Below are 13,646 nucleotides of genomic sequence, written 5' to 3'. Positions count from 1 at the left end.
AACGTTTATATATTCACAGAGAGATCGATGTCTTATTGTGATGAGTCTCGACTGTCAAATCTTCTTCGGAGGATCACCCGGGAAAACGACCGAGACCGAAGATTGGCTACTGTAAAGCAGTTGAAAGAATTTATTCAGCAACCAGAAAATAAGCTGGTAAGTATAGTATGTTTGGAAATATGAGGATTTTTGTGTTTCCATAATAAACTAGGTAATGCTACCTTGAGTAGTTTAAGAATGGGGAAAGTCTGTATTATGACGATCAAGAACTTAATGCTCTCTAATATGTAATTTCTTTTTCTTCTTAAAGACAAGATCTTGCTCTGTCGCCCAGGCTGGAGTGCAGTGGCACAATCATAGCTCACTGCAGTCTCAAACTCCTGGATTCAAGCTATCCTCCCGCTGTGGCCTCCTGAGTAGCTGGGACTTCAGGCATGTGCCACTACACCTGGCTGAGGTGGAAGAATCACTTGAGCCCAGGAATTCAGGGTTGCAGTGAGATACGATCACACCTCTGCATGTCAACCTGGGCGACAGAGGGAGTCCTTGTCTCTTAAAACAACAACAGAAATGTAACAAAGTATAGGAAGGGTTAAATTTTTTTTCTTCACTTTCTTTACACCAATTAAGAACTTGATATGGGCCAGGTGTGGTGGCTCATGCATGTAATCCCAGCATTTTGGGAGGCCAAGGTGGGCAGATCACCTGAGTTCAGGAGTTCGATACCAGCCTGCCCAACATAGTGAAGCCCCATCTCTATTAAAAATACAAAATTAGCTGGGCGTGGTGGCACATGACCGTAATTCCAGCTACATGGGAGGCTGTGGCAGGAGAATCGCTTGAACCCAGGAGACGGAGGTTGCAGTGAGCTGAGATCAACGCCATTGCACTCCAGCCTGGGCGAAAAGAGTGAAACTCCATCTTAAAAAAAAAAAAGAACTTGACAATGAGCAGGAGAAAATTAATGAAAATGGTCTAGTGAGGCAGATGACACTTGGATCAAAGCAAGTTTCTCCTCCTTCCAAATTTTATTATGAGTAGTTTCAAATATATAGCAAGTTGAAAGAATTTGACATTGAATCTGTTAAACCCGTCATCTAATTTTTGTCGTTAACATTTTACCCTAAATACTGCCTTGTCACATATCTCTCCATCTATCCCTCCATCCGTCAGTCAGTTTTTCAAATGGATTTCAAAGTAAATGAAACAAGCTTTTTGAGTTTATTTTTTTGTTGATGATCACAGCTCTATGTTTCCAGTGGGTGAATTTCTTTCATAGGCTGAAAGGAAACATGACATTCCTGATACATGCTCATTGGGGAGTGGGAATAATAAAGAAAGTAAAGTACTGTTGAATTATAATTTGGAGGAGAAGACAAGTAAAAAAGGACACAATGCTATTCTTAAAAGTATAGGAATTTGAAGTTTTTCTAAATGTGTTTTCTTTTAAAGGTACTAGTTAAACAATTGGATAATATCTTGGCTGCTGTACATGACGTGCTTAATGAAAGGTAAGTAACTAATAATGGTTCGGTTTAAATGACTTTAAAAAATATTTTTAGAAATTACTTAACAATACACAAGAAGACAAACCCACTGGCTTTGTTTATGAACATTTATTGACATTTCAGTGGGTCTTGTCATTTTTATCTGCATTAATTATGTGTTAATTACGGTTGAATACAAATGGAATCCACTTGAAAAGAATATTTATTTTTTGAGCCGGAGTCTTACCCTGTCGCCCAGGCTGGAGTGCAGTGGTGCGATCTCAGCTCACTGCAACCTCCACCTCCCGGGTTCAAGTGATTCTCCTGCCTCAGCCTCCCGAGTAGCTGGGACTACAGGCGTGTACCACAACTGCCAGCTAATTTTTGTATTTTTAGTAGAGACAGGGTTTCACCATGTTGGCCAGGCTGGTCTGGAACTCCTGACCTCAGGTGATCCACCCACCTTAGCCTTCCAAAGTGTTGGGATTACAGGCATGAGCCACCGTGCCTGGCTGGAATATTTTATTTTTTTAATTTGCTAGTCTCACTGGATAACTGAGTCTTGACTTATGGAATGGCATAAACTCTTGATGCAGGCATGAAGAATAAAATTAGTTTTTGGAAACTAGAGAATTTGAAACTGCTTAGAGAATAGAGGTAAAAAGGAATTTCCTTCTTTGGGTAAGAGTGGATCCAAACCATATATTCTCTGGCTATTAGTCTCCAGAGGTGTGTGGTCATTTTTTGTTATGGTGATTCCCAAAGATTTGCAGTGTTGGCAAGTACCCAAAATTTATCTCAGCTGGTCATAAACCTTAGTGCCTTTTGATGGTTTTGTTTTATAGAGTTACTTATTAAAGTTCTATGTAAATCATTACTGTTATCCTTTTAAGTTTCTGTATTTAACTATTACCATTTTTTATTTTATAGTCATTACATATTGGATATTATGTAGAATGCAGTTATGTGTAGAGTGTTTTATCTAATTATTTGTTGCTGCCCTTTTCTGAGAGTTATTTAATACAGTTTGAGACGGAATTTAGCATTTTTGGGCCTTCCCTCACTGTTTGTAAATAATTGATTTTGTAAAAAGAAAGTAATGTCCGACAGATACTTGAGGGCAATGCAGGCTAGACAGACTGTAGTATTTAGAGTGGAGAAAATTTCAACCTTTTATGTAGTTTGAATAGAAATTTAAAAAACCACTTAAGACATTCTTTTGTAAGATGTATTACTCGTGTCATCATAGAAAACTTGAGCCTTTTGTGTGTGTTTTTTGTTTGCATTAAAATAAACACAGTAGCGAATTGCTTCAGGAGTTGAGACAGGAGGGAGCTGGCTGTCTCGGCCTTCTTTGTGCTTCTCTGAGCTATGAGGCTGAGAAGATCTTCAAGTGGATTTTTAGCAAATTTAGCTCATCTGCAAAAGATGAAGTTAAACTCCTCTACTTATGTGCCGCCTACAAAGCACTAGAGACTGTAGGAGAAAAGAAAGCCTTTTCATCTGTAATGCAGGTAAGAATGAAGGGGGAAAAATGCATGATGTACTTGGGAAGAAAATTGTCCCTTTAACACATGTCCTTGGAGGGGAGCTTGAAGAAGGGAAACATAGAATAGGGGTTATCTACTGATAGGAAATATGTTTTAAAAATTCCTCTTTCTCAGTTTGAGTAAAGGATACACTGTTCAAGGATCAGTGCTACATACATATATGCATATATGTGGAGAGAGAGGGAGAGATTTCTTCTAAAAAATAGGCTTACACGCCGGGTGTGGTGGCTCACGCCTGTAATCCCAGCACTTTGGGAGGCTGAGGCAGGCGGATCATGAGGTCAGGAGATCGAGACCATCCTGGTTAACATAGTGAAACCCCATCTCTACTAAAAATACAAAAAAAATTAGCCGGGCGTGGTGGCGGGCACCTGTAGTCGCAGCTATTTGGGACACTGAGGCAGGAGAATGCCGTGAACCTGGGAGGCGGAGCTTGCAGTGAGTCGAGATCGCACCACTGCACTCCAGCCTGGGGGACAGAGCGAGACTCTGTCTCAAAAAAAAAAAAAAAAAGATACACGTTGAAGTTAGATTTGAAATAAGTTAGTTTTAAGATTTTTTTTCCTCAGCCAAGCGCGGTGGCTCATGCCTGTAATCCCAGTACTTTGGGAGGCCGAGGCGGGCACATCATGAGGTCAAGAGATCGAAACCATCCTGGCCAACATGGTGAAACCCCGTCTCTACTAACAATACAAAAATTAGCCGGGCGTGGTGGCACGCGCCTGTAGTCCCAGCTACTCAGGAGGCTGAGGCAGGAGAATCGCTTGAACCCGGGAGGCCGAGGTTGCAGTGAGCTGAGATCGCACCATTGCCTGGGAGACAGAGCCAGACTCTGTCTCAAAAAAAAAAAAAAAAAGATTTTTTTCCTCTTTGGTTTTTAGAAATGTTGTTTTTGAGATTGCTTAGGACCAGAATGATTTGCAAAGTTGAAAATAGGAACTCCACTAGTAATGCCGGATAGAAGAGTGCTTCACATTTGTAGAGGGAGACAAGAACTAACTATCACAACTTCTTTCTGAGCCTTTTGGTTTGCTAACGTGCCCCAAATTCTTATTCCAAATGGTATAAGATAATTATGTGTAAATGAATAGCAGCTCTACTTAGTTTTATTTCATATTTGTGTATCTGAATATATTAAAATATCATTCTTTTTTTTTTTTTTTTTTGATGCAGAGTCTTGCTCTGTTGTCCAGCCTGGAGTGCAGTGGCATAATCTCGGCTCACTGCAACCTCTGCCTCCTGGGTTCAAGTGATTCTCCTGCCTCAGCCTCCCGAGTAGCTGGTATTGCAGGAGTGTGCCATTAGCCTGGCTAATTTTTGTATTTTTAGTAGAGATGGGGTTTCATTGTGTTGGCCATGCTGGTCTTGAACTCCTGACCTCAAGTGATCCTCCTGCCTCGGCCTCCCAAAGTACTGTGATTAGTGTCATGAGCCACCACACCTGGCCTAAAAGATCATTGATTTAGTTTTGAGTAAGATTTTAAGTGATTAAATTATGGTATTGTTGTGTTTGGAATATCTGATATTAGGGTTTTTTTTTTTTTTTTTTTTTTACAGTTTTTGATATGCTTTATTTTGGGTATGTAGTTTAAAAAATATAAAGGAAATATAAGGAATGTTCTTTTTTTTTTTTTTTTAAATAAAAAATGTATTTTTAACTGGGCATGGTGGCTCACTCCTGTAACCCCAGCACTGTGGGAGGCTGAGGCTGGTGAATTGCCAGAGTCCAGGAGTTTGAGACCAGCCTGGGCAACATGGCGAAACCCTGTTTCTATCAAACAAAAAAAGAAAAAAATAAGTCGGGCATGGTGGCATGCACCTGTAATCCCAGCTACTTGGAGGCTGAGGCAGGAGGATCGCTTGTGCCTGGGAGGTTGAAGCTACAGTGAGCTATGGTCAAGCTACTGCACTCCATTATAGGCAACCCTGTCTCAAAAAAGCAAAACAAAATGAAACATTTTCCCCCTTGATTATAGAGGTTTGAGAAAAATTTGAGGGAAGATTCAGAAAATTACCTGTAACTGAACAGAATGCCACCAGCTTGGGCTTATTCTGCATGCATAATTATGAATATTTTCCCAGCTCTTGTGAAAATTCTCACATTCATAGAAAGATAGATGCACCAGTAAAATAAATACCTGTAAATACGATAATAATTTCATAATATATGCTTCACCTAGATTTACCAGTTACTAATATTTTGCCACAGTTTTATTTTCTCACAGACTTTTGTTGAGCATCTGAAAACCACACACATGATGACAGTTCACCCCATAATGTTTTAGTATGCATCTCCCCAAGAATAAGGTTTTTCTTCTGTATAACAAGAATATTGTAATCATACCTAAGAAAATGAATTTTATTACATATGTGTTCTATATTCAAATTTCTGTAATTACCCCAAGATGTCTTTTAAATGATTTTTAGCATTGATAGTCTGTGCCTGTGTAGATTATAACATTGGCTATTGCAAAATAATGGTTTTCTTTTTTTCTTTTTTTTTTTTTTGAGACATAATCTTGCTCTATTGTCCAAGCTGGAGGGCAGTGGCACGATCTCGGCTCACTGCAACCTCCGCCTCCCAGGTTCAAGCAGTTCTCTTGCTTCAGCCTCCTGAGTAGCTGGGATTACAGGCATGTGCCACTGTGCTCTGCTAATTTTTATATTTTTAGTAGAGACGGAGTTTCATCATGCTGGCCAGGCTGGTCTTGAACTCCTGACCTCAGGTAATCCACCTGCCTCGTCCTCCCAAAGTGCTGGGGTTACAGGTGTGAGCCACTGCACCCAGCCTAAAATGATGGTTTTCTGATTCTAGCATTTCTTTTATAAGATTGCTATGTAAAGCACAGCTTTTCCTTTTTTAGGGAAAAATGTTTTTTAACAGCTGCAAAATAAATATTCTTTCAATGGAATGACAAATAGTTATTTATTATTTTATTTTTGCCATATATTTATTTTAAAAATTTATGTATAATGGTAACCTGAGCCTGCATGTTATTCATGTGTGGTGCCATACTGATCTTCCTTAATTTTCATATAAAGCAAGTACTAATATACTAAAGCATAAATTATATAAAATTTGCTTTATATTTTGGATTGCAAAGTAATTGTTGTACTTTATAGAAAAGTTTCCCAAATCCATTTTACTTTTTTGTGTTTGAAATTTAATCACAGGTAGAATCTTAAAGAGAGCATTTAGGGATATTGTAAACAGATGTTATTAAGGACTAATGTTAACTGATGTCAAAGGACTAATATTAACAAACATTGAAGAAGAGAAAACAGTATTTGTTTTTAGCTTAACAGCTTAGTGGAGCGAAATATTTTCAATTTATTTATTTTATTTATTTATTATTATTATTTTTTTTTTTGAGATGGAGTCTGGCTGTATTTCCCAGGCTGGAGTGCAGCGGTGCAATCTCAGCTCACTGCAACCTCTGCCTCCTGGGTTCAAGCGATTCTTGTGTCTCAGCCTCCCAAGCAGTTGGAATTTACAAGTCAATTCTTTTTTTTTTTAACTAAAACTACAGAATCTATTTTTCTTGGTCTCATACTCAGTTTTTTATGTAGTCACTTAGTAAATAATGAACCTAATTTGCTTGTTTTCTCCCTATTTTGTTGAATGTTCATGGTTTGTAACTTTTATTTTTAAGCTTGTAATGACCAGCCTGCAGTCAATTCTTGAAAATGTGGATACACCAGAATTGCTTTGCAGATGTGTTAAGTGCATTCTTTTGGTGGCTCGATGTTACCCTCATATTTTCAGCACTAATTTTAGGGTGAGTTCCTCATTCCGCTGTTCAGATCGGGGGTGAGGGGGATGGTTGTGTGTGTGAGGAACTGAGGAATCAGATGGAAAACAATGCCTCTGCTCCTTTGAATATAATCAGTGATATTTGAGGTTCCAGGGTTAAATGCCGAATTTTTCTTTCTGACGTTCGTACCTTAAAATATTTGAAGAAAATAAACTATTTCATTGTTGTCAGAAATGTAGTTCTTTTATTTTCCTGCCCCTCTCCCCTTTCTAAGTTTCTAGAATGTCAAGTAGGTAGAACATAGATGCTCCTTTTAGGATCTTTTGCTGTGAAATGGTCCACAGGTGAATGGCAGTAATATCTTAAAATGATTGGCCCCCTCTCTCTTTGTTTCCATCAAGGATACAATTGGTATATTAGTTGGATGGCATAGAGATCATACTCAGAAACCTTCGCTCACGCAGCAGGTATCTGGTAAGTCTTGCAGCCTATACCAGTTATTTAAATACTGTCGGGGAGGAGCAGTGGTCCCCCAGTGACCATCTATCAATGCCATTTCTTGAATAATGCAAGAAAACTAATTCAGAGAAATGTTTTATTGTAAATGAACATGACTTGTTAGCTAAATATATATTTTCAGAGGAAATTGCTAGTAGGTGGGTAGAGTAAGTACAGACAGGACTTCCCCAAGTTATTTGTAGTTTGTACTGGTAGGAAAGTATATGGTAAGAATATATTGCAGTGGCAATACCCTGAAGTGGACAATGGAAGATCCAAGTTATTTGTCACATTTTATTGTTTTTCTGGTTATTTTTTTAAAAAAGGAAATATAGGGTTAATTTGGAGAATTGTCATAAATGAGAAATGGTTTTGTTTCCCATTTTTTTGGAGTTAAGTGAATGACTAGCGTGGCTCATTTGCACATTTCAGCTTGTTTCAAGTGTCATAGTTTCTCGTAACTTACTTGGTGTAATAAACTTTTGAAAATAAGATATTCAGGTGATAGTGGTCTGTTTCATTTTCACTGAGGAGATGAGTATACACCTTTAATGGTTAGATGTGGCCCTGGGATTAGCCAGGCCAATGGTAGATTGTGGCATTTTAGTCTTAAGTCATGTGTAGTGACAATATAGATATGAAATTTACTGAAAAAGTAAGGAAATAACATTTACCTGTTAATTTCTGCAGAAATTAAAGAGGTATTAATTAAAGAGGTATTGGTTAATCGTGATCAGTATGTTTAGCAGTCTTAATTTTATGATATAAGGACATGTTTTAGGGTATGCTGCTTGAAAACCAGATACTTTTTGAAAGAAGCCTCTTATATTTTTTTAATTTGGATTTTTTGGTGTTTTTTCTCTCCCCTACCCTTTCAGAATTTCTTATGCGATTCCAAGGGTGGTTGCAGAGTTTGGAGCCATTTTGGGTAGCTGATCTTGCATTTTCTACGCCTCGTTGGTCAGTTTCTAGAAGACATGGAAGCATATGCTGAGGTGAGTATATAGAAAGCTGTTTCTTAAAATTTTGGTTAAGAAAAAGTCTTAAATTGTGCTAGATTTATTTTAAAATGGCTCAGACCTCCTGACATTTAAGCAGAAATTACAAGCCCACTGCAATATTTTGAAAAAAAAAATTTTTTTTGAGACGGAGTCTCGCTCTGTCACTCAGGCTGGAGTGCAATGGCACGATCTCAGCTCACTGCAACCTCCACCTCCTGGGTTCAAATGATTCTCCTGCCTCAGCCTCCTGAGTAGCTGGAATTACAGGTGCCCGCCACTACGCCCAGCTAATTTTTGTATTTTTAGTAGAGACGGGGTTTCACCATGTTGGCCAGGCTGGTCTCAAACTCCTGACCACTGGTGATCCAGCCGCGTTGGCCTCCCAAAGTGCTGGGATTATAGGCATGAGCCCCCGTGCCCAGTCAGTATTTTAAACATTTATTTCAGATGTGTTTAAGTTACCAGGAGAATTGCTGGAGAGACTAAAAGAAACGTTGCAAGCTTCGTATTTCGCAAAGCTTTACATACTCTCGGTAGCTGGTATTTTTCTGAAGACATATTTTGTTATTTATTTTTATTTTTTGTTCCCAGTCTTCAGAGTCTTAAAGCAAATTGATGTTGTGTTATAAAAAAACACAAAACACCAAAAGCTCCTAAAGATTTTCCTCTTACATATGTACAGGAGATCTTGAATCGTACTTTGGAGGACAAGCCTTGGCTTCAGCCAGCTTTTGTGGCTGTACGAATATAGCATAGGAGCTTTAAGAGCGCTGCTGAAGCCTCTGTTACTGGTACTTGGCTTTTCTGGCCCCACCGTCATGGCTTAACTCTGTGCCATCTCTTATCTGAATCTCTTTGTGTTTCTCCCCTATTCAGATCAACCAGTCAAGGCTCCCATAAAGATTTTGGCCTCATCTTGTTTTTTTCATCTTTGCTGCTTGTAGTCAACAGGAATTCAGTACCTTTAGCTGTACTGATGTGTTTACTCTTTCCTAGAAAAGCAAGGAAATGTTTTGCTTCTGCGTTGTTTTTTCTTTGCCCCCACACCTAGAATGTCTTTTTTCACAGCCCACGTTTAAAGCTGATCTACCTCTCATAAGCCACACATTCTAGTTTGTAGAGATGCTTCCCCTTGTTATCCTTAAGATCTCATTCTCTTCTGTTATTTTGGTGCTTAATTTTAGGTAGATGTATACATTGGTTCTAGTATCCTAGTTTTTGCGAATCTTGTCCTTTTCATATATCGTACTTCTTCAGTTACACATCTGTAGACCAGGTCTTGTAATCTCCCTTTGCTCTTCATGTGCATGCTCTTGGTTTGGAGGACTTACTGTTGAGCTGAGTGGCTCAAAGAATACCTAGAATGAGATTTTTAGCCAAAAACGAATTCAGGAGTGGCAGAAGCTTCCGTCTTCATTTATACCTACATATAACTAGAGCATATGTGCTAGAATTTATTTTTCCCCAACAGCTTTCTGAGTTGATTTAAGAGATTGTTTCCTTAATTTGTTGTCTATTGGGTTTAATGTTGGCTTTTTGAAATAATTAGGTAAAACCCATTTTTATATTCAGAGTCATGAATATTCTCATGGGCCACAGTTCTCTTTCTAAAAGCCTAAAAATCTATTCTAAAATGAATTGATTGAAATATTTTAGAGTTTTTTTTTTTTTTTTTAAACAATGTACTACTTATTAAGAATGCTGTGAATTCACATGTAGGACCTCAGCCATGTGGCCTCTGGGGAATCAGTGGATGAAGACGTCCCTCCTCCATCAGTGTCATTACCAAAGCTGGCTGCGCTTCTCCGGGTATTTAGTACTGTGGTGAGGAGCATTGGGGAACGCCTCAGCCCAATTCGGGCCCTCCAATTACTGAGGCATACGTAACAGATGTAAGTGCTTTTGGGCATTTGAAGTGTCATTCAAAAATAAAATTGTTTTACATTGTAAATGCTTCTCTTTACCAGGTGAACTGTTATTAATCCTTCATTTGTTTAGCATGTATGTATGTATGTATATATTGTCTGACTGCTTTCTTAAATAACCAGAAAAGCAGGGAATCCTGTTATATCTCATCCTCCTTTCATCCAACTCCCCTACCCTCCCATGACAAAAGGCCACTCTGAATTTTTAAATCTTATTCTTTCATTTTTAAATAATATTTCTTATAATTTTACTTTTAAATTATTGGGTTTCCTTTTAGTTTTTCAACATATTACGAATAGCACACTATAGGAGAAGCCTCAGAAAGTAATCTTCTCTGAGCATAAGATGGAACTCATATGAAAACTTGTGTATCTTTATATTCTTTGATAGCCTGATATCAAAGAACCTAAACAAATTAAAAATGAGGTAGCTAGATTGCCACACTTCAGCAGCCTCAGACATTAGCTGCACTGTATATAGCACATCCAATGAGGGTTCAGTGGAAAAGACACAAGAAATGAACCCCAGGCATTGTACTCTGCTTTGAATAAGGAGAAAGAAGCATGTGTGATACAGTCATAAAAAATTTAATCTAACTGATGAAAATTTTACCGTCAGGATAAAACTCGCTTTTAGGAGCATATACTTTTGCTGAACATGTTGCTAAAAAAAAGAGGATATTGATTATATAGTAAGTTGTGTGCTTGAGCAGAAATGTCAGAACTGAAAGATAAATGAAACCAGCATATCGGTATTTTAAACCAATATGGTTTCAAAATGGTTTAATATCTTTGCTTCATTTTTAATGTCTAAAAGGTGGTTGTTTGAAGACTGTACAGAGTTGAAATAAAAAGCCGTTAATTCAGACATAAAATAAAAGGGACATAATTTATAGGATAGGTGTATATTGATTTATGAGGATCTTTTAGGCCTTTGAGAATGGTAGAATGGTGGGGTTTTTATTTTTTTTATTTATTTTTGGAGCTGGAACCTCACTCTGTCACCCAGGCTGGAGTGTAGTAGTGCAATCATAGCTCACTGTAGTCTTGAGCTCTTGGGCCCAGGTGAACTTCCCACCTCACTCAGCCCTACAAGCGGGTGTCACCATACCCAGCTTTTTTTTTTTTTTTTCTTTTTAAAGTGGGGTGGTGCCATTATGACTCAGTGCAGCCTCTATCTCTTGGGCTCAAGTGATCCTCCCAGCATAGCTCCTGCTAATTTTTTATTTTTGTAGAGATGGGGTCTCAGTGTTTCCCAGGCTGGTCTTGAACTTTTGGCCTCAAGCAGTCTTCCCACCTCAGCCTCCCAAAGTGTTGGGATTATAGACATGAGCCACTGTGCATGCATGGCCAAGAATGCTTCCCCCTCCGCCCTCTCCCCCACCACTCTTCTTTTTTTTTTTTTTTTTTTTTTTGGAGACATGGTCTCTGTTGCCCAGGCTGGAGTGCAGTGGCACGATCTTGGCTCACTGCAGCCTTGACCTCCCAGGCTTAAGTGATCCTCCCACCTCAGCCTCTCAAGTAGTTGGTGGGACTACTGGTGTGAGCCACCACACCTAACTAATTTAAAAACAAATTTGGTAGAGATGAGGTGTTGTTATGTTGACATGGCTGGTCTCAAACTCCTGGACTCAAGAGAACCTTCCAGCTAATCCTCTCAAAGTGCTAGGATGATAGATGTCAGTCACTATGCCCAACCTCCAAGGATACTTTTAATGAAAACTATGGGTAGACTAAATAAAATCCTGTATGTATTGGTTGTTAAATATTAGAGAAATATTTTTTAACATTTGCTCTGTTTTCTCCCCTATTTTATTAGAAATTTAGTACACAATTGGCCATTATAGTGAAGTGGGGGATTTTGTTTGTGTGTGTATTGGAAATAATATGATTTTTGAAGATATTATGTGGTAAGCATGAGAGTGCTTATCTTTCAAAAGAGACCATCAGTAGATAGAAGCTTTAATAAGCTTAAAGTGACTTGTATGTTCAGTTTTGAAAGATTGACTCCCAAAAGCCCAAGAGCTAGCTTGTAGTATGTGTGGGCAGGCTATTCCCATGCTGTCAATACCATTACTGTCGTGTATTTCATGATAAAGATTCTGAGCTTCAGCCATTTAGTGACATTGGGAGAAACGAAGTTGGGTATCTGGGAAATAGAGGATGGCAGATTCCATTTCCTGTCATAGTAGCACTTTAGGATTTTTTAGCCAAGATCATGTTTACATATTGTAGTAAAGGCATCATTATTATTCAGCTACTGAGAACTAGAATATTAAGAGACTGCTGGCAAGGCAGGCAGTTAATTTTCAGTTGAAATTGCATTAAATAAAAAGTATTTTCTTGCTTTGTGGAAGCACGTGAATTTTTTTAAAAAGCTGCTGGTTTTCCCCATTTACAGGTTCTGTACAGAGTAATGAGATGTGTGACGGCTGCAAACCAGGTGTTTTTTTCTGAGGCTGTGTTGACAGCTGCTAATGAGTGTGTTGGTGTTTTGCTCGGCAGCTTGGATCCTAGCATGACTATACATTGTGACATGGTCATTACATATGGATTAGACCAACTGGAGAATTGCCAGACTTGTGGTACCGATTATATCATCTCAGTCTTGAATTTACTCATGCTGGTATGTGAATTATTCTTTTCCTTTTTAATGTGTTGGTTTATTCAGGCCCTTAAATGGATATGTAAGAAATGAAGGGCTTTGTCTGGGTATGGTGGCTCATGCTTGCAATCCCAGCGCTTTGGGAGGCCAAAGCAGAAGGATTGCTTGCATCCAGGAATTCTGGCACAGCTTGGGCAATGTAGTGAGACCCCATCTGTACAAAAAGTCAAAAATTAGCTTGGTGTAGTGGTGTGCACCTGTAGTCCTAGCTACTCGGGAGGCTGAGGGAGGAGGATCGATTAAGCCCAGGAACTTGAGGTTGAAGTGAGCTCTGATTGTGCCACTGCACTCAGCCAAGGTGACAAAAAAGGCCCTGTCTCCAAAAAAGAAAAAAAAATAAGGGCTTTGCTTTATTATATAATTTTCTTAGAGTACATTCATCAGTCTTATAATCTATGCTTTCATTTTAGTGTCTATTTACTTTTATTTTTAATGCAATTTTTTTTTTGAGACAGGGTCTCACTCCGTTGCACAGGATGAAGTGCAGTGGCATGCTTTTGGCTCACTGTAGCCTTGACCTCTTGGGTTCAGGTGATCCTCCCACCTCAGCCCCCCAGGTAGCTAGGACTACAGGCGTGCACCACCACACCTGGCTAATTTTTTATATTATTTTGTAGAGATGGAGTTTTGCCATGTTGCCCAGGCTGGTCTTGAATTCTTGGGCTCAAGCAATCCACCTGCCTTGGCCTCCCAAAGTACTGGGATTATAGGCATGAGCCACTCTGCCCGGCCTCTATTTTTAGTGGTTGATAGCTAGTCTTAGTG

The 13,646-nt window shown here is 38.9% G+C and overlaps 1 pseudogene; it reads left to right on the top strand.

Moving 5' to 3' along the window:
• Positions 1-12,758, top strand: part of LOC112204037 (serine/threonine-protein kinase SMG1-like) — a 35,131-nt pseudogene extending 22,373 nt beyond the window's left edge.
• Positions 12,759-13,646: the final 888 nt, after the last annotated feature.

Source organism: Pan troglodytes, chromosome 18 (assembly GCF_028858775.2).
Source record: "Pan troglodytes isolate AG18354 chromosome 18, NHGRI_mPanTro3-v2.0_pri, whole genome shotgun sequence".
Classification (NCBI taxonomy): domain Eukaryota; kingdom Metazoa; phylum Chordata; class Mammalia; order Primates; family Hominidae; genus Pan; species Pan troglodytes.
Note: the sequence above shows the minus strand (reverse complement) of the source record. Positions and strands in the feature narration are given on the sequence as shown.